The sequence below is a fragment of the Cuculus canorus genome, chromosome 5 (assembly GCF_017976375.1).
Source record: "Cuculus canorus isolate bCucCan1 chromosome 5, bCucCan1.pri, whole genome shotgun sequence".
NCBI lineage: Eukaryota > Metazoa > Chordata > Aves > Cuculiformes > Cuculidae > Cuculus > Cuculus canorus.
In genome coordinates, this window is record NC_071405.1 from 39389243 (window position 1) to 39409627 (window position 20385).

At 36.3% G+C, this 20385-nt stretch overlaps 1 protein-coding gene across 12 annotated transcripts in view; it reads right to left on the reverse strand.

The window, feature by feature from the left end:
- The window catches only part of SOX6 (SRY-box transcription factor 6), a 367281-nt gene that overhangs the window by 299567 nt on the left and 47329 nt on the right, over positions 1 to 20385 (reverse strand). For 6 of the 12 annotated variants that reach the window (XM_054067010.1, XM_054067011.1, XM_054067004.1 and 3 more), the window contains exon 2: positions 16766 to 16836. The gene's annotated coding sequence lies outside the window, so the exon portion shown is untranslated. Of the gene's footprint in view, positions 1 to 16765; positions 16837 to 20385 lie in introns of those variants that run through there. The other 6 variants (XM_054067005.1, XM_054067007.1, XM_054067006.1 and 3 more) reach the window with 2 other exon arrangements.

The following is a 20385-nucleotide window of genomic DNA, read 5'->3' on the forward strand; positions in this document are numbered from 1 at the left end:
ACGTACCACTGAAAAATGAACAGAAATATGTACATGTGCCAGAAGCATGTGGAGACAGATAGCCCAAAGAATGCTCAGATGATATTTGACATCACTAGCACATGACAACATACTACATTATATTTAAATATAAGAACCAGGATGAGATGTCTAAGCTTCCAGAGCTCTTCATGATCCTTTCTTGCTTAGCTTCTAATATCCGTCTTGAATTAACCTTAAGCATCTCCCTTAAGCAACTGTAAAAACAGAGGAAAAATAAGGAACACCTGCATATTCTACCTCATGACACAGTTGACATTTTATCAATTTTGTGAGATTAATTAATGTAAAGGGTGACTTCACAAAAGTCATTTTCATACAGTTTAGGGGTAGTAAAGCTGAATTTAGATTAGCCAAATTAAATTAATTCTAATGAACTGGTACTGATAACACTGAAACCTCTCACAGCTCTGGCTAATTTACCCTGTGTGCTGCATAGAGATTTATCCTGTGAAAAAAAAATGTAGCAATAACTTCTGTATTCTTAACCACTTGCAAAATAAGATTTAGGAAAGGATTCCCAAAACCCTATATATGAGGTCCTGTTTCTGACAGACAACTGTGAGTAAAGCTATCTTTTCTCTCCTTCTTTTAAAGGTTCTAGAAGTTAGTATTATTCCAAATAAAATTATTCCAAATACTAAAAAATTGCAAGGTACTCAGATATCATGGTGATGATGGCAATAGTAGTAAAGAAGGAAATTCAGTACCTTATTGACTATTATATTAGTGGTTTTCAGAGTCTGTCATCTCACACAGATGAGATTACGGGGATGGGGGGAACCCACAGATTCCAAGGGGAAAATAAAATATATTGTTCCGTTATCCTTCTAAAATCAACATTTTTAAATAACGCTCAGCTATAGATCTCTTTTTTGAGTATTGGAGACTGATTATTGTTCATATTTCTCTGAAATCTAGCAGGTAAATGCTAGATATATTCAACAGAGAACAAGAGATGATACTTTGGAGGGGCATCCCTTGTTGCATGTTACTCCTTGTTAACTTAAGCCAGCTAATCTTCAGTCTGCTCTCTATGGGGCATTCAGAGAGCCAGAACTGGCTTTTATCATTCCAGAGAGCCACACATCTCCTATGCATGGCAGAAATTTAATCTCAGTGAAACCCACAGCAATTCCATCAAGATCCTAAGTAAGAGAAAAAAAAAAAAAAACAACTCATAGGATTGTCAAGCACTACAGACAGTGCCCTGGAAGAAAAGAACTTGTCATCCACCATGCGTCGTAGGATTTTCAACATATTTCCATTTTTCCCTGGGCTTAGTTGAAGAATGGAAAGGAGAGTTTGGCAACAAAATATATGTCTCTGGTTAGAAAGAATTTAGCAGAATAAGGACAGATTACTTCCCTTATTTTATGGGCAGGAAAAGTCATTAGAATGACAAACACTGTATCTTTATAGGCTCAAAGCCCATCCACGAAGGTCTCGGGATTTGAGCAATTCAAAAGAAATAATGTGAACTCATTGCTACTTTTCTGTTAATTTTCTTCTTTTTAAAAAAAAATTTAAAAGTAGAACTGCTGAGTGACTGCTTTTAATAACAACCAAACATTTGAATACCTTAGAGTATAAGTAGGTTGACTCAAACTCTAAAAGACAAAGACACAGATGTTTTTATTGTCTTTTTTTCTTTTGTTTTTCTTTTTCTCTTTTCTTTTTTTTTTTTTTTTTTCCCTGACAGGAATGGCAAGAAAGGCCATGAATGCCAGTTTTTGTTTGTAGGACTATCTATGTGAATGGATCAGACCTTTAGAAAGAGAGGATTGTGTTGTGAGGCTCATGAAACACAGCAAGGAAGGATCAGAATTAAAGAGTAAGCAGGAGTAAAAAGTAATTCCTATGTTCACATCAAGAATTATGAACCATTTGAGGGCACTGCCAGGTCCAAAGAATGTTAATAAACCTAATGTGGACGTATCTGGAAAAGATTCAATGCTGTTGAATCACAGATTTTTTCCAGTTGGGACAGAAGAGGGAGGGCAGAAAGAGTATTTAAATTAATTAAGACAATGAACCTTATGAACTTTATTGCCACATTAAACAGCAACTTCAGTAACTTCTCTGAGAAATCTTTTGTCTTTGGAGCTCTGTAGATTAACAGGATGCACAAACTAATCTGGGAGTCTAGAAATAGGACTAAGTGGATGTTCTCAAAAGACTGTGTTTCAATAGACCTCTCATGCATTGGAGCCTGGATAGGAATATAATGACTACTCCACTTCATCATCTAATATCTGTTAAAGACATTTAAATACTTCTTTAGTAATATTACTTCCTCTGGTTACAACAACTGCAGACTGAGACATCCTGGGAAAATATTCTCTTATCTATAGAGCCTCTGTTTTTCTGTTACTATGAAACTTCTGTCCTTCATTAACATTCAAATCACCTTCTTTCTCTGCAGCTGGTGGAGAGGCACTTCACTTTTTTGTCCTAGCAGTGATATAGCAGAACCTTTAACCAAGAACAGGATGTGTCTGGGATCACCTTTAGTCTTTAAAGTTTGTAAACTTTAGTTTTTTTAGAAACTTGACAGCAAAACAGAGAAACTGTCCAGTAAACAGCTGCAATTAGGAATCATCCTTTTCTGTAGTTGTTTTCACTGTTTCAGAACCATCATTTTAAATTTAGTGGCCTTAAACACTGCACAAGAGGATATTGCACACGACTGTTCTTGTGAGACAAGTATCTTCTTTCTTTAAAAAAAAGCGACAGCTCAAAAACTTGCTGCTTTCCCAAATGCTCACAGAAATACTGCAAATTGTAATCCTGTGTCTTTGAAGAAAGAAAGAACATTTTAGGACAGCAGAATTAAGAACTTCTTTAGGCATTGTCTATCAGGCTTAGAAAGTGGTTTTGCAAATAGAATTTTGCAATGGTATCAAAGATATCTTTAGGCTGGTCAAATCTGGCCAAGAAATTGGAAGGTACATTTGCACTGAAAACTAGATTACTTATCTGAGGCAAACTGCTAAAGACTACAAGTTCCTCTTTTTGCAATATCATTTACACTTTCCCTGGACAGAATTACATTTATGTGACATATTTCAGTGACTTTTCAATATGGAGTACTGGGAGGGGAAAGGAAGAAACACTTGTTCTGATGGCTAATTATTTGGTAACTCCTACCCTCAAGGTTAAATACAAATTCCCAGAATGTTTGAGCATTCTGGAACATTATCAACAAAGAATAGTTAAACTATAAATTATAAATACTATTTCCCTCAAAAAAAAAGTTTTACTTGTTAACTGGATAAAATATAAAATATTTCTACATCTTGATTTTAAATTATACTACTTATATCTAAGTTAGGTCATCATTCTATTTTAAAATTACTTCTATTTAAAGGTAACTTCCAATTACTGATTGTATTTTTTAAACGTAAAAATAATCCTCTTCCATTCTGTTCAGTTTGCAATACTGCATCTATAACTATGATCATTAATGGTAACACTATTATTAAATCAACAATGAATGGTCAATCACTTTTTCCACCATTGCTGGGTTTTAGTTTGTAGAATTTGTGCAACTCATCAATAAGAGAAGGATTTTCTTTCAGTGTACACCTAACTTTATAGTTCCTACTTCGGAACAAAACAAAAACTTAAATAGAATCAGGGACTGCTATTTTTAAAAGACAGCTTAATCTTCTTTTTAATATTTTCTGTTTGATATTGGTATTCACTGGTCATATTCTCAAATTTTATTAAGACTGTAGTGCAATCAACTTACTAAATTTGACCTGAGGAAATTACAAAAGGCTAATACATTTTAAGAGAAATAACACTGAGCTGCTGCATTCAGAGTACTGAAAGCACTTCTTTCATGAACACTAAATGCTCTATTGTGCTACATGGGAAATGCTGGACCAAATCTTAAACAAAAATAACTTAGAAAATGTTTTTTTCATAGCTGTCTAGCTGCAAAATTTGCTAAAATTATTATCAGCCAAGCGGTGATTTCTACAACTGAGGCTTAATCTGAAAAGATTTTGGAGCAGAACTATCGTAAAATGGTAATGAGGTAAGAAATGTGTAACTTCTATATAAATTAGAACATGCAGAACCTGTACCCTTTAACAGCAGCTAGACCTTTCCTAGTGGTTGTGAGTAGCTTTAGAGTTATTAGTATCTCAGCAGTTTAAAATCGCACTTACTAAACTGTACTACAGGTAGCAGCAAGTAACAAGTGCATGTAAGTTGATCTCTCCCATCTTTACCAATTCAAACCATAAAAAAGTCTCTAGCATAAAGCCTACCTTCAGTTTGCAGGTGCAGCTCCCCTGAATGCTAATGCTGATCACATGTGCTTCCAAAGCAAAGCAAATTTCCCTCTATTTCATTGGACTGGACAGAATAACACTACAAAAAGAAGATGTTGTTGGTAGCATTCAGGTTTTTGGCAATCCTTACAAAACTGCCCCCAAAACACATACTGCATTTGATCTCAAGTTAAGAAGGCTTTTCTCTAAAGAATACTGAATCCCTTTAATGTAGATTCTAATGCTGTCTTAGTCCACTTTCAAGGTAGCTAGCTTTACTGAATTTACTGTACTAAAAAGATGAGAAAGAACTGTAATAGCGTTAAAAATGAGCTGTTACCACTACACTGTTCAGTTTAGAAAACTCTAAACAGAATTGTGATGAAAAATGTTAATGATAGTTTGCTGAGTTGTCAAGAGCAATGAAATAAGACAATTTACTATACTTTTGCTATAAAATGCAAACTATAATGTCCAAAAAAATCTGCCACAAATCCAAGAAGAACTAAAAGGAAAGATCTAACGAACATTATATTTCAGTAATTTAATTTTTAAGAAGAGTTATCCAGCCACCATACTTATATAATCATAGAATCCCTAGATTGGAAAAGACCTTTGGCATCATCGATTCCAACCATACCTGTCCTCTACTAAATCACATCCCTAAGCACTTCATCTACTCATCTTTTAAATACCTCCAGGGATGGTGACTCAACCACCTGCCTGGGCAGCCTGTTCCAAGTGCCCAATAACCCTTTGGGTGAAGAAATTTTGCTAATGTCTAATCTGAACTTTCCCTGTCACCACTTGAGGCCATTCCTTCTCGTCCTATCACCTAGAAGACCAACACCCACCTCTCTACACCCTCCTTTCAGGCAGTTGTAGACAGTGATAATGTCTCCCCTCAGCCTCATTTCCTCCGGGCTAAACAACCCCAGCTCCCTTAATTGCTCCTCATAAGACTTGTTCTCCAGCCGCTTTACCAGCTTCACTGCCCTTCTCTGGACACACTCCAGCACCTTAAATATGTTTCTTACAGTGAAGGGCCCAAAACTGAATTCAGTATTGAAGGTACGGCCTCACCAGTACTGAGTATGGGGCAGAATGACTTTTCTGGTCCTGCTGGCCACGGTGTTCCTGATACAAGCCAAGGTGCTATTTGCCTTCTTGGCCACCTGGGCACACAGCTGACTCATATTCTTCAGCTGGCTGTCAACCAACATCCCCAGGTCTTTCTCTGCCAGGCAGCTTTCCATCCACTCTTCGCCAAGCATCTAGCACTGCACAGGGTTGTTATGCTCCAAGTGCAGGACTCTACACTTGGCCTTGTTAAACCTCATCCCATTGGTCTCAGCCCATCGATCCAGCCTGTTGAGATCCCTTTGCAGAGCCTTCCTACCCTCCAGCAGATCAACACTTCCTCCCAGCTTAGAGTCATCCATAAACTTACTAAGGATACATTCAATCTTCCCATCTAGATCACTGATAAAGATATTGAACTGGACCCAGCACTGTGACCGGCCTCCAGCTGGGTTTATCTCTGTTTACCACAACTCTTTGGGCCCAGCCATCCGACCAGTTTTTAACCCAGCACAGGATACACCTGCCCATGTTGAGAAAAGCCAGTTTCTCAAGTAGAATACTGTGAGAAAGTGTCAAAGACTTTACTAATGTCCAAGTACGCTACATCCACAGCCTTTCCCTCATCCATTAATCTTGACATAGAAGGTGATCACGTTAGATTGGCAGGACCTGCCTTTCATAAATCCACGGTGAATGGGCCTGATCACCCAGTTGTGCTGTGTGATACCACTCAAGATGACCTGTTCCATGACCTTCCTCGGCACAGAGGTCAGACTGACTGGCTTTTAGTTCCCCGGATCCTACCTCCAACACTTCTTGTAAATGGGCATAACATTTGCCAACCTCCAGTCAAGTGGAACTTCCCCAGTCAGCCAGGACTGCTGCTCAGTGACGGAGAGGGGTTTGGTGAGCACCTTCACTAGTTCCCTCAGTACCGTCCCAGCAAAGATCTCAGTATCCACAAGACTAACTCCAGCAAAGTCCTGTCAATTACAATGAAATACCTCAAAGTACTTAAAGGACCCTGCTGGATTAAGATCTTCATCATATACGTATATACCTTGGAGCAGTTTGCCTTAGACCACCAATACGGTCTCAATAGCCTGGAGAAATAGGAAAATTCAAAATATTCTAATACTGTAAAATGCTAGAAATAAGCCTTGAGTCTGTGATCCTTTAGCTTTGAGGAATTGGACTACCTCCTTTCTGTACCCATACTTCTGACCCTGAATGTCAACACTGAAATAAATGATTTCTTTCTTGGACAATGACAGTGAAATTACTTCACAGTTCCAGCCTATCCCCAAACTATGCAGACTAAGTCCATAGCATCACTGCAGTCCTACAACTCATAAATGGCACAGAAGGTATTGAGAAAAGGCAAAAAGGGTAGACAGAGTATCCCCTGGCATCACTGCATGGCAGCTGGCGAGACAAAACAAAAAATGAGATCACTGCCTAGAGAGTCTATTGGCAACTCTCAGTTGCATCTGGGAACAATGGCCCATCAAAGCTAACTATGTATTGTTAATATCCCTACCTAATCCAGGCAATGGGAAAGAAAAGTACCAAGTCCTATAGCAAATCCTCCAACCTTCCAGGCACTCGCACCTCCATTTTCCTGAGCATATTCACATATCTTGTATGCATATTCACAACCATCTATTCCCCAGTGCTGCCATAAACATCATCTGGGGCCAGGTTGGGGTAAGGACACATTCAACGCTGCCAGAAGGTATTTATTCCTCATTCCCAAAAAATACAGAGAACCTGAGGAGGTTGATTTCATACTTCCACCTCACCAGTCTAAGAAGAAATTAAAGTAGCAGAGAAGTTCCCTACATGGAAATACCGGGGCCTGGGAAACTGTTTTCTGATGGTTGGATTATAATTTTTGCAGTACAGAATTTCTGAGCTACTGGGTTCTAAGCCTGCACAGTCTTAAGCTTGCAGCTATTGGCATGTTTGACATTTTAAACTATGAAATACCAACCTATTTTGAAATTGTCCAAATCATTAGTTGTGGAATTTTCCTAGCACTTCATGAATACCACTGTTAATTGGGCAATTAACTCGAAACTACAGAATATGCTGCGATGGCATGATATGATATAAGCCATGTAAAAGAAGGAACAGCCAAGCAACTCAGTATGTTGAAAGATATTAATGAAGTGGCAAAATCTGCCAGAAAAATAATAATGGGTGATTTTAACTACCCCAATATTAACTGGTTGAATAACACATCTGTACATGGTTTGGAGAAGCAGTTTATTGATACTATAAATGGCTTCTTTTTGGAGCAGCTCCTTCTGGAGTACAGAGGAGGAGGAGTCCCACTCAATTATTAATACGTGTGTGTGTGTTTGTGTAGGAAGCAAGCATGGGTGTTCTTCTAAGCAACAATGGCCACAGGACAATGAGTTTGAATTTCAGTGATGAAGTATTTCAAGTGGTAATCAAATAGTTAATGGCAGGTGGATGGGTAAGGAAAAACCCATGAACAACAGCCATCTCAAGTGGAAGGCTGCTTTGTAAGAATGAAGGAGTTTATTCATATACAGAAACAAACTACCAGAGATAAAAGCAGGGAGGAGAAAGGCCAGCATTTTTCCTTGAGTAAAGTAGAAGAATCTATGTGGCCTTAAAAAAACCACACTCTTTGAATGCATAAGCTCTGACTAACAGGACAGAACATCGATTGTTGTTATAGTTTGTTGCTGAGTATTGCACAACCCAAAACAAATCTATCATGCAAACTGTGGCAAACAGAATGCATAATTTTTTTTTTTTTTGGGAGGGGGGAGTATGGGGGGGTGTTAAGTAGCAGGAAGGTTAAAATTATTATCATATTTTGTTTAATAATTATATAATTATTCAAGTAAATTGGCCTATGAGGAGGATGCATATGTTATTTCATGTAGGAGTCTATAATAAGATTAGACAGGTCTTGCAGCTATTTTGAGGCATACAGCAAAAAGATAATAAAATGTACATATTATGTTCTTCTCATCATTCTCTAAAAGTTACCGTTACTTCCATAAAAAAATCTTTAAGAACATGAGACTGAAAATCAAGTAACTAACTTACAGAAAAGTTATACACAGAAACAGTAGTAACAGTCACTTCCTAGCTGTGATCATCTAGGAATGGAACTGTAAAGGATCAGAAACACAGCCTGTTTGTTCCTTGATCATATTTCAAGACATGGAGATTTAAGAACATATTAGGTTTCCATAATGGAGCAGAAGAATCTTGGAGTGGGCAGCAACCAATACTTAGTATTTCAGAGGTAAGCGAATATACCTCAGTTTGTGCCAAAAAAAATCTCTGGGCAAAAGATTTTTTTTCCACTCACACTTCTTACAAACATAGATATACTGTCAGGATGTAATGAACACAGTAAGGAAGAATAAGGACTGTTTGCTTGAGTGGGATGCTATTTAATACATAGTCAATTTTAAAAGGCCAATAACTTAGCAATGAATAAAACTTGCCCAAGCAAGGTAGGATAAGAGAGTTCTAATAAGTAATTGTTTTTTAGTGGATACAGAGCAGGAGGTAGATTTAATATGGTTGTAGGGGAAATGGCCTTTCAAAAGTTTATATTAAAATCTGCATCATGATTTGAAGGAAGAAATGTACCATAAAACTAAGACTTTCTAACCATACCTTAAAAATACTGGGTTAAGAAGTAGTAAAGTGACAAGAAAGATACTGTTGACAGGTGCAGAACTTTACATCTTAGAAAGAATAATTTCAACTACTTAATTTCATTGCTGGGTTTTATACAAACTATAATCACTTGGTAAAAATGGAACAATGAAATAAAATATCAATAGTACAAACAAATCCTGAGGATATAACAAGAAAAAAGAAAATAGCACATCTTTATATAAATCAATAGTGCATGTTCTATTAAGATAGGGTGCTCAAGTCTAAAAAATATCTGTGAAATGCAAGAGAAAAAAAATCGAGTTCAATGAACTTCACAGAATTGTTTAATAAACCAGGTGCATTCTGTAAGATTTTCAGTTGCCTCTGAAATGCAAAGGGCTGCCGACTTTCCATTGATGGCTTGGCTAATCATGAGCCTGATTTAGTCTATAAAACTTCTTATGCTGAAACAGGATCAAGGCAGCGTTATCACCTACTCTGAAGTTAACTACATCTCTGATGCCTTGTGCCTGCTGTAGGAGCACCTCTCAAGTTTTAGGTAGCTAGTTATGAGGTTTTGGGAAGTGAAATTTTTGCTTCACTTTCATCATGCTAAGCTTGGCTTCAGATTCCTGTGGTTGGCTCTTATAACTTCAGCAGATCTAACTGCAGTTCCATGTTAATACCAGTGACTAGTTATTTCTTTAAAAGAAAACTTTTATATATTGAGTACTAGTGCATTTGAGTCGAAAATTGATACCTAACCAGTAGGAATACCATATACACACTAGTTTTCTAGCGAGTCATCCATCCCTACTCTGGTGCCCTACACTATTTTTGATCTTCTACTGGACCAAACATCTCAGTCCAACTCTCACTGCTGCCCATTTCCAGACAAAGAATATCTCCCTTTCTAAATCAAACATTTCTTTCTATACTGAAATTAAGAACTTTGAATGAAGTCTTACATTTTGCGAACTGTTTCACCGGGGAAAGTGGAAGAGAGAGGTGAAAACTTCAAAAAGTCATGTAACCTGATTTGTTTCAGCATCAGAGAATTGGATTAATTACTCCCTGGGGCTTTTCAGCTCCAGCAGGGAGCATCTTTCAGACTAAGTTTCAGAGCCAGGATTATACAGTAATCTCTAATAAACCCATAAAGATAAGATGGTATTTACACAATTAAGTGTAGTCTTTTAATATTTTATAATGCACAGTACTGAATCTATCACACATACATATTGAGAACAGAAGCTGCTCCCAGTTAGGTCAAACTGATTTTTTTCAATGACTTGTTAAATGTAGATATTGCAAAATATTAATTCATCATCACTGTGCATTAATTTAAACTACTAAAAGTAAAAAAAAAGAAAAATTTTCACATTATTTATATTTTAATTATTAGGGAATATGCTGCCAGGATGCAAAGAAAAAAAAATCACACATGCAAAATTAATTTTAAAAATACTCAGTGATTTTTAAAATTGACACGTGTTCTATCTTATCTTTAATATCTTAAAGTAATATTTTTAATCGAGGCTTCACTTTGATCAGCTCTTTTTAATTAACTATAGAAATGAAAGTATTTTACAGTACAGTCTTTAGCTGTTATTTTATTTAGCTATTAACACCTACATTTTACTTTCAACAGTCAATTTTTTGATTTCTATCTATATTTGCTATATACTAAAGATCTTGATGCATCTAGCAAGCAGTTAACCTCTTATCCCACACTCTCTTGTAACTGTGATCATGATGAATGAGAGATTAGTTCTAAGCAATTCTGTTTTATGTCAATAAATGAATCAAACAGTCACTGGTATATGTGCATGAGGAAGATGGAGAGAAAATGAAGTTGTCTGTGGATACTTTATAACCCTCACCCTTTCACGCAATATGATGTGAAAAGTTAATGCTGACATCAGCTGTTGGTATTGTTCATCCATGCTATTGAATAAGAAATCCTTTGTGCAATTTATGTAGATTGAGAAATATTGTATATTATTTACCACTTGTAGCGTGTTTTAAAGAAAAATTCCTTAACAGCTTTTCTAAGATCCTCCATTGTAGTTATTAAGTGACCTGAGGCTTTGGGTTTGTGATGAATGATCATTTCTTCTAAAAATGTTTTGGATCTGCAAATGTCAATCACTCACAGAAAACCTATACAACTTTGTCCAGGTATAGACTTGTACAAATACTTTGCTTCCATGCTCTAAATTCAGAGTCTTAGCACAAATGTTTCCTAATAGATTCCTCTCTCCCAAGCACTCTGTAACTTCAACAGCATACAGAATTGTTTGGATGAGGATTTTGATTTTATTGCTTAGTACTTTTGCAAAGAATGTTTTAGACAGCAGACGGATCTAGTGCATTACACGGATCTCATCCAGCACACATATGGAGCAGCAGTAGGGTAAGGAGGTCCTCATCTACATCCAGAGCATGACAATCCTTTCAAAAAGCATTTCTAGCAGCAGCTTCGCTAAATGGTTCAACTTTATCAAAATGTAAGCAAAGATCACATATGTCTTTGTGCAGTGTGTCAGAAGTTGGTTGGATAGCACTCTCACCCTCAGTGGTGTTCTCATTTTACTAAGTGCTAAAGAGTCTTATAGCATGAAACCCTTTGGGTTTATGTGAAGGAAAACTGTTATTTTATATCTTTTCTCTTGTGGCATACATTTCATTTCTCAAAAAGACACGAAGAAATTTCTGTGCTATGTTAAATATAAAAATCCTAGAAGTAACTTAAGTACACTATTTACTCATCCTAAGAAAAACTGGCTGAAATGAATACAATGCCTATTGCTTCCACAGAATAAGCATTCTGTAAATCTGTTAATTTATTTACTTACTAACAAGAAACAGTCTGAACAGTCAACAGCAAAGCAGCCAAAATAATGTAGGCTGCACTCAGGAGGTAAAGGGAACTCAGACAGGAACAGGCTTCTGTGCCAGCACCACGCAACAGAAAACTGTTTCTATTAGAACTAGAAGTCCCTAAGTTACCTCCCATGACCACACAGCTTCAGAAAAATTCACACAGAGTCCATCAGACATCTGTTAGAAGCACAGAGTGAGGAAAGAGAACTTCACATAGTAAAAAACAAAGAGAACTTCTTGTAGGTTTGACTGGACTTCTGTCCTGCTCTCAGCTGATTAATCGCAGTCACCTTTCGCTCTCCTCCAATCTGTTTTTCACACCTTCCTCTCTTCAGGTACAGCTACAAAGCTCTGGATGGATGCAACTATGCTTTCCTTCAGGCCCATACTGGCAAATGTGCTTTGATGTCTAGGCACCAGGTATTAATCAAGCATAAAGAAATGCCCTCTCCCCTTCCATTTTGTCTCTACTCAACTTACTCTCTCTTAAGTGTATCTAAAATATGTGTATTTAGAGAAGCTTCCTCAGATAAGGAACTCTTCAAGGCAGGTGCATTGCTGTTACATTTTTTTATACCTCACATTATATACCGGAACTCTGTTTCTTATTAGAAAATTTGTGTGCTGCTATAGTGCAAACGTTGCATAAAAATGGTAAGATAGTGTTCCATCAGAAACATATTTTACATTCAACATTTCTAAAAAATCCCTGGAAAACAGAGCTTCAAATTGTTACAGAACTACTTCATGGTACAACCACATCATTTTACACTGTTATGTCACAAATGTTAGCAGGAAAGTAGACAGAAGAGGACAAAGACCTCTGATACTTCCAACACACGCGTGCGGAAGAAGTATGGAGGTAGCAGCAAACAGAACATCTAGTAAGGCATCACTTTATTTTCTTCATGTGACTTTTGAAAGAATCGGCTCTTTCTATAAAGAGTTAAATGATAAACTGAGAAATATCTCCTTGACCAAAATGCTAATGAACAAATATATCTTATGAAAAGAAAAATGGAGATCAACTTTAAGAACTGAGTTCAGCATATTGCTTTTTCTAGAAAGTAGACACTATATTTTCCCAGATAAATTAACTGCAATTCAGTAGAACATCAGATGTTAACAATTAAACCCATAACAGTAAATCATGCCAAAGCCACATATGTCTTCTCTTGCTCCAAATAAGCTGTGCCTTCTTTGACTTTATCATGTAAATATTCACAGTTTAATAGTTTTCACGTTTTAAATAAGCTAGTACAAATAAAAAGCACAAATCTATTCGGTCAAATGGTATAAATAAACACACTTCTTAAGTTTTAAACAGAACCACTCCAAATTAACCCCAAAAACTATAAAAATTGCCTTAAAAATAAGATGGATTATAAAATATTGAGTTTGAAGTAAAGCATAGTCCTTGATGATGTGCTGACTGAAATAAACATTTGAAAAGATGAAGTTTACCTACACACAATACCAGTTTTGTTGTCTTCTAATGTGTGTGCATGTGTATTCTTGAAGTATTTCTGGTTTTGTTTTTAAACTTCTTTGAAAAAAATTGCTGCTGTTTATATTTAAAGCAATTTGATTTTAGTCTCAAATCCAATTATATTATTTTCACTCTATTTTCAATACAGGCTTTTCACTGAGGAGCTGTTCTCACAAGACACTGAAGTTTCCTCGGCTCTAACACCATTCATTTCAGAGGTTTTTTTTCCTCTCTGTCAGTGTTTTCACTTTGTAGTCAAGTCACAATAAAATGTTTACACAGAAACTGAAGGGCTAGTGAAAAGGTTTCTAATTTCTGATGCACAAGTAAAATTTGTTGTAAAAGCTGTTATTAGAGGACAGTTATTTTGCCATCTTGTAACTTTAAATAACTATTACAGTTTACTTCTGGATATACCTACTGGAGAAGAACAATTAAATAAGTTAAATCATGTTAAGACCACATTCTTGAAAAAGGTAACCTTTAGTTAGGACAATTATTCAGTGGGCATAACACAAAAGCACAAATGTCACATTTTCCATGAAATTTACTTTTGCATGAATCATCAATCCTGTTTTCTCTGAACAAAACTAGCCAAGTACGACAAACAAAACAAAAAAAAAAAAGTTGTCTGAACTGGATGATCCAAGTAATTACACGTTAGAGTAGAATACACCTATGACAAAACTTTAAAAAATTTGAGGAAAAAGTTATTATAGCCCCTGGTTGAAATAGCTTTGGTATAGAACTATAGCAGCATTTAGCTGATCTTACTGTATTCCTGCGTAACAAATATACAGTTTCAAAGATCAGTCTTCCTAGCACTGATCTACTCTGCTTCCCTTTGGAGTACAGATCAAACAAACACACTATAAAAATATGCCTAAATATTACAGCATAACATGACAAAGTTATACACTTCTTTTTAGTGTTTTATTGAATGCTCTTAGAATTGAATCTTCTCAAAACTCCTTATATATGCAAACTTTGTCTTCCACGCCAGCTCCCAAAGCTCCTGTCTTATATGGTATCATTTGCTCAGGGCTTGTTTGTTCAGCCTCAGGTCCTGGTCCTGATTTCCTCAGCTTCCACAGTCACCTCACGTGAATAAATATTTGCAGAAATCAAGCCTTTAAATTGAAAGATACTTGAGGTAACAACCCATCCTATCAGTCTATAGAGGACAGTGGAAATTTATGACACTGTACCTTTTACTGTTACTGAATAAGAGTCTGCCTCGGCTGAACTGATGTATACTACGAACAGAGTATTTGCAAGTTCAGAGGGGTACAACAGACATGTTCTAAACCTGTATTACTATAGAATATATACTTCAATCCTGTTTTCAGTATGTGAAGAAACACCAAGATCAATTAATCAGTTGTACATACTGTGTTTTACTTTTATTTTACATGAACTCAAAATTTGCATATGCTCCTGTATGTATGGTTCTAAATAACAAAGTTAGTGCTTTAGCCAGAGAACAAGAACAGCCAGCCATAGTGTCATCTTCTCTGGATATTCTTGTCAATGTACTGAACTCAAAGTTGCAGAGAATACCAACAGAAGACTAGATTGTGGTTCAGTTTGTAGAGTCGTTTTGTATAGTCATTTACTTAGCTTCATTGGTAAGGCTACTAAACCATGTTCCAGCTCTCACAGTCACAATACTTTTAGGTGTCTGAACTGTATCAACAACTTTTTCTGCAAAAGCCAGCGTACAGTTATGTGATAACAACCACTCATTTTTCTTATTAAAGCTTAAGTACTTTCTTCATTGACCTAAACACATTGTTTTCAAAATACCTCTTATGCCAATTTTGCTTACCACAGCTTTCTGTCATTGTCAATCAAGAAAAGCAGGACTTTATATGTTCATGATACTGCATGAACGTGAATTAGACAATACTCAAAGGTACTCATCCAGTCCGCCTGGTACACACAAAGAGGCTCACCACAAATCTGCCATTGCATTTATTCCTTTGCTTTGAGTAGAAATTATACTCCACATTGAAGCATAAAGAGATCCTGTTTGCATTGACTTATATGTTACTACTTCCATTTATAGATGAGAAAAATGAAGTAAAGAAAGCCTAACTGGTTACTTGGAAAAAAAAACATACTGTGGCAAACCAGGAAGACTTGCAACAAATTCCTCACTCTCAATTCAGTAATCACTTCATATGGCCTTTTCAGAACTATTTTTCAATGGTAATACTTCTAAAAAATTGTTTATTTATTTGATAAGAACATTTTCTTTAAATATGACTGACAATGCTCATTGAAAAGATGCTGACCTGTAAATGAAGGAAATTGAAGACATAATAGCAAAACCATATATGAAAATAAACATTTGTAAAGAGGAAGGGTTAGTACAAATTGAACACATTTCCATACTGAGAGGAGAACCAGCTATTTTTTTCCTTGATGTATTTTTGTGAACATCTTTTCCACAAACGATTGAATAAATATTTATTCATAAACTATATTTGTGACTTAAGAGAACAAGCTGCATAGATTGGTTTCATTTATACTACATGTACAAGAGGTACTGCAATAACTTATATCATGCCAAGTCTAAGTCCCATTAGATTTTCCTTATTATACTCGACTAAAGCTGAGGACTATCCAAAATAGCAAACCTGAAAGCTTTCTCTTCATTGTGAAAACAACTATCTCCCTCCCAGATTCTCTCCTCTAACTTTCCCTTTCTCAAGATGTTTATGCATAGGCCAAGTCCCATTTGCGTTATTTGAACTTGGGCATATGTTAAAACACATTCTTAGGACTTGGCCTAAATGACTACAGCTTCAGTCATTTTGCTGCAACCATAAAGGCCAGCTTTCTCCAGGGTATATAAAAATACATATCCAGTTCAGCAGATACTGGTCGTCCTAGTGTTTCCTCAAAAACCCATGTCGTGCTTCCTCTAAGAGTCCCGTCAGTCTTGAATCACAGCCCCAATTCAGTTCATGAAATAATTTTCATCACAACAGCAGGATGCATTGCTACCATCAGCAAGTGTCATAACCGACACGTTACTGTAAGCAACGCTGTCCTTTCATCATTATTATGAAAGCCAAAAGAAAGCCTGACATAACAGGAGTATTCACTGTTAGCTCAAGCCCCTGCAGCCCTTCTGAACAGCTGAAGTGTAAGTTGATAGCAAAATGGCTACAAAAAGTTTATAAGTATTTAGATCAATTTCTTAATAAAAGAACATTCTAAAACTGTGATATGACAACGACATTTTAAAATAGCTTTCATTCTTCAAGTTTAAAGAGTATTAGAAAGATGTAGGTAACAGGAAAACTAATCCATAAATACTTACAAATACACAAGAAAATCAGCCCCAGCTCCCAGAAATCACTGGTAAGTTGCTTTTGAATTCATGAAACTGACCTGAAAACATAAAAGGGAAAAAAGAAGTTTAAACAAAAGAAAACTCTGAACCGATAAATGTTACTATTTTGTTATTAAATACTAGTCATGATTTTTAACTACGAACTAAATAAAACAGCACACTAGACTGTTACCACTATTTCAGCCAAGTAATTTACACAGAATTTGTTTCCAGGAAGCCAATACCAGGAGAAACAATTATTTCATTGTTCTGCATCTCACACCATAGCAACCCAGTCCATTACAGCTTCTAAGAACTATCATAAAAGCAAGCACGGTTATCTTTTAATAAGGAAAATAGCTGGGGGGGGGGGAGGTGGTGGGGTTTTTTGTTCCCTTTTTTCCTTGTTTTTTGTTGAAGTGTTACTGAACATTCATTACTTTTTTTTAAGTATTTTATTAACGGTATTTTGCAGCCTAACTGGTGTAAAATAATATTATTTAACTTGTGTGTTTAACTGGAACCCACCTAAGGCAAAATTCATACAGAAAGACAGACTAACAATTTTGTTCTCCTACAGTCTATATCCCAGTTAGAAGCTTAGCCTAAGTACAATGCATTCACTATAACGCATGATTAAATCCAACATTCTTTTTCCTGCATACCCCTCAGTTCTAGCTGGAAAGGTAACAGATGCAACTCAAACCCACAGAGCTGGCCTTATAAAATTCTTTAACTAGCACAATGACTCACTTTATGCCTCTAAATATCCATGGTTTCCTCTCTCCTGAACCCCCATGCATTAGAAGGTAGTTCAGTAGTTTATTTTTATTGTTTGGTCTACATACAGCACATTTTTAGTTCTTAAGAAAACAAAGAAACTTTGTTGCACAGCTCTTGTTTTCTTTCCAAAATGTGAGGATGGATATGGGTAACATTAAACTGAAAATAGTCATGGAGCCTGGGCAACTAGTTTAGGTCAAAACCTTTTTGTTCTCTGGGAGCTATCTGATTAATTTGCAGCTCATAAAAGAGTGGGTGTAAGCTCAGTTTAAAAACATGTAACTATATTTAAGATGAAATCATCATTTTTGTTAGCCTCCAGTAATCTTTAAGAAACACCTTCCCACAACATTTCTGTATCCTAAAGTGCACCAGCCAGTACTGTGCAGTGCCTAGAGACAAGGAGAGAATACCAAACTTATCTTGATGTAGAATATCCTCCTTATTTCATACACCCACCCTGAACTGCATATTATTCATTCCAACCAAGCCCTCCCCCATCCTGAAAGCATGCATTTAATTGTGTCTTCTCTCCTGTAATACCAACAGAGAGTCAACAAATCTCATTTGCTATATCAATGCAGTGTTATTATATATTTTAAAAGCAAGTCTGAATCTCATTATCAGCTGATTTATGCCATTAGTGTGCTTTGGAGCCACCAATTAAACAAGGACAGTGGTTCATAAGGTCACAGTTAATTAAACTGAAAGAGTATAAATACACTTTAATGCACATCACCTCATGTAGAGAATTTAGGAACAAAGCACCAAACCTTTATTCTGGCAAGCAATTAGGGAGAAAGGTTAAATACACAAAATTTTAAATTTAGCTTTAGCACTCTGTTAATCTATCAGGAGAAAAGTTCAGTTTGGTAAAAAAATACTTTGCAGAATAATATGTATATGAAGCCTTGATTCTTATGGCAACAGTGCAAGCGAGGGAGAACAGGGCTAACCAGTGATCTTGAGCAAATGAACGTATGTTGCTCAGATAACACCTCAGAACTGGGAGTCAGCTGCCAGCTTATCCATGACGTGGGTGGTCAGGGTGGAAAACAAATAAAACTGAGAAAACGCAACCCCAAACAGCCCAATCTATTCAAAATGGACTCATCTGAGCTAGATTGCTGTAAGTAGTATATCATACAAAACTGACTTTTCCTTCAAGCACATTCCCTTAGTAAATTTAATAAAAAAGTGCAAAGAATTAAGTGTTCAGTGACAGCAGGGGTCTTCCAACACAACCTGAGTAAAAGTAAAATGCATTAAACAATCTAATCAACCAAAAATAGTTATTCACAATGAAAATTCAAGTCTGAGGTACCTGTGGTTTATATGGAAGAAAATTATACCTATTTCTTACTGTCTTGACTCATTTTATCTTGCAGAGTCCCTTGCTCAAAAGACAGACAATATAGCTAACACATACACACAAAATAAACAAAAGCGAACCTCATGACCTAATCAGATGAAGCAGGTACTAACAATATTTTTTTTATCTTTTACACCTGTGGTCCTGTATTCTGTAGCCTCTCACACTTTCTTTTTTAGCTTTCCAGGTAATTTTTTCAACCCAAGAAAAGCCCCTCTATTTTCTTATCCACTTAGAAGATTCTCTGTCCATCAAACACTGACATCATAAATTTAATACAAAATTTATATCAGGTCTACCCAATACCAATCATACAATTAAACATAAATTTATTATGCAAATAAAATAGACCAAGGACTAATACTATACTGGTCACCCGGCTGTTTCATGTAATCTGTTTATACCTGTCTCTTTTATGAGTTGAAGACTTGCATTATGTTTTAAAGGTGTTTTGGAGGCCAGTTCCCACTGATGTTGAGAAGACAGACCTAACCCTTTCAGAAGTCTAGTCCTTATTCTATTAGCTTAAACCATTTACACTTTCACTTTAGATGTCTTGAGGTGCACTCCAGGTGACCACACAGGTGAATAGTTACTGCATAAACAGATACAAGAACAAAGTTTTCTTTAAGGTATTCTGTCGATTTAATCTATTAAAGTCCCAACAGAAACTTCACTCTGATATTTTGCCATTGAAATGCTCTCAAAACATTCTCAATAACTGCAATTTCTTGTATTTCAGATGCTTGTCTGGAAAGTTGCTAGCATCCTCATCAAAGACTGGCTCTCCCAGTCCCACTATGAAAGGAGAAAAATAAAGCTGCAAGAGCGACCCATGCTCTTTGCAAAAAGATGTTTCGCACTTAAATCAGCACATAGCACAAACCAAACAAAAAAGGTTTTCCTGTAGTATAGTTGACTTTCTTCTTCTACCACTCTGTTTAACTGCCAAAACTTTCAAAGGCCAAGGAAAACACAGTGCAAAGACCTAAATCTGTGTACCAGTGACTCCAGCACTCAGGTACTCATCAGCATTTCAACCTGCAAGTGTAAGAATGGCTGCAAGCCAGGTAACTGAGGCAAAAGCAGATACAACACAGCAGACCTATATGAAGCTACTGGTTATACTTCTGTGACACCTCCTGCTGAAAACACCCAGATATAACACACCATGGGCTCTCAGGTCTTGGAAAGTAGAAAAAATACCCAAACAACGCAAACTGCCAACAGCATGAAAACATGAAACCAAAAAGACAGACATTTACAAAATGATAGAAGGGCAACCAGCTTTCAATGAAAATAGCAAAGGTTGATTATCTCCCTATTTGCCTCAAGAAGTCTGTTTTAGAAACCCAGAAAAAGACTACATTTTAAATGAAAAGGTTTTCTCAAAAGCAAGCATCATTGCAGTTTTCATTATTTTGATTGTCTGCTTGTTTGGGATCAGTTTTTT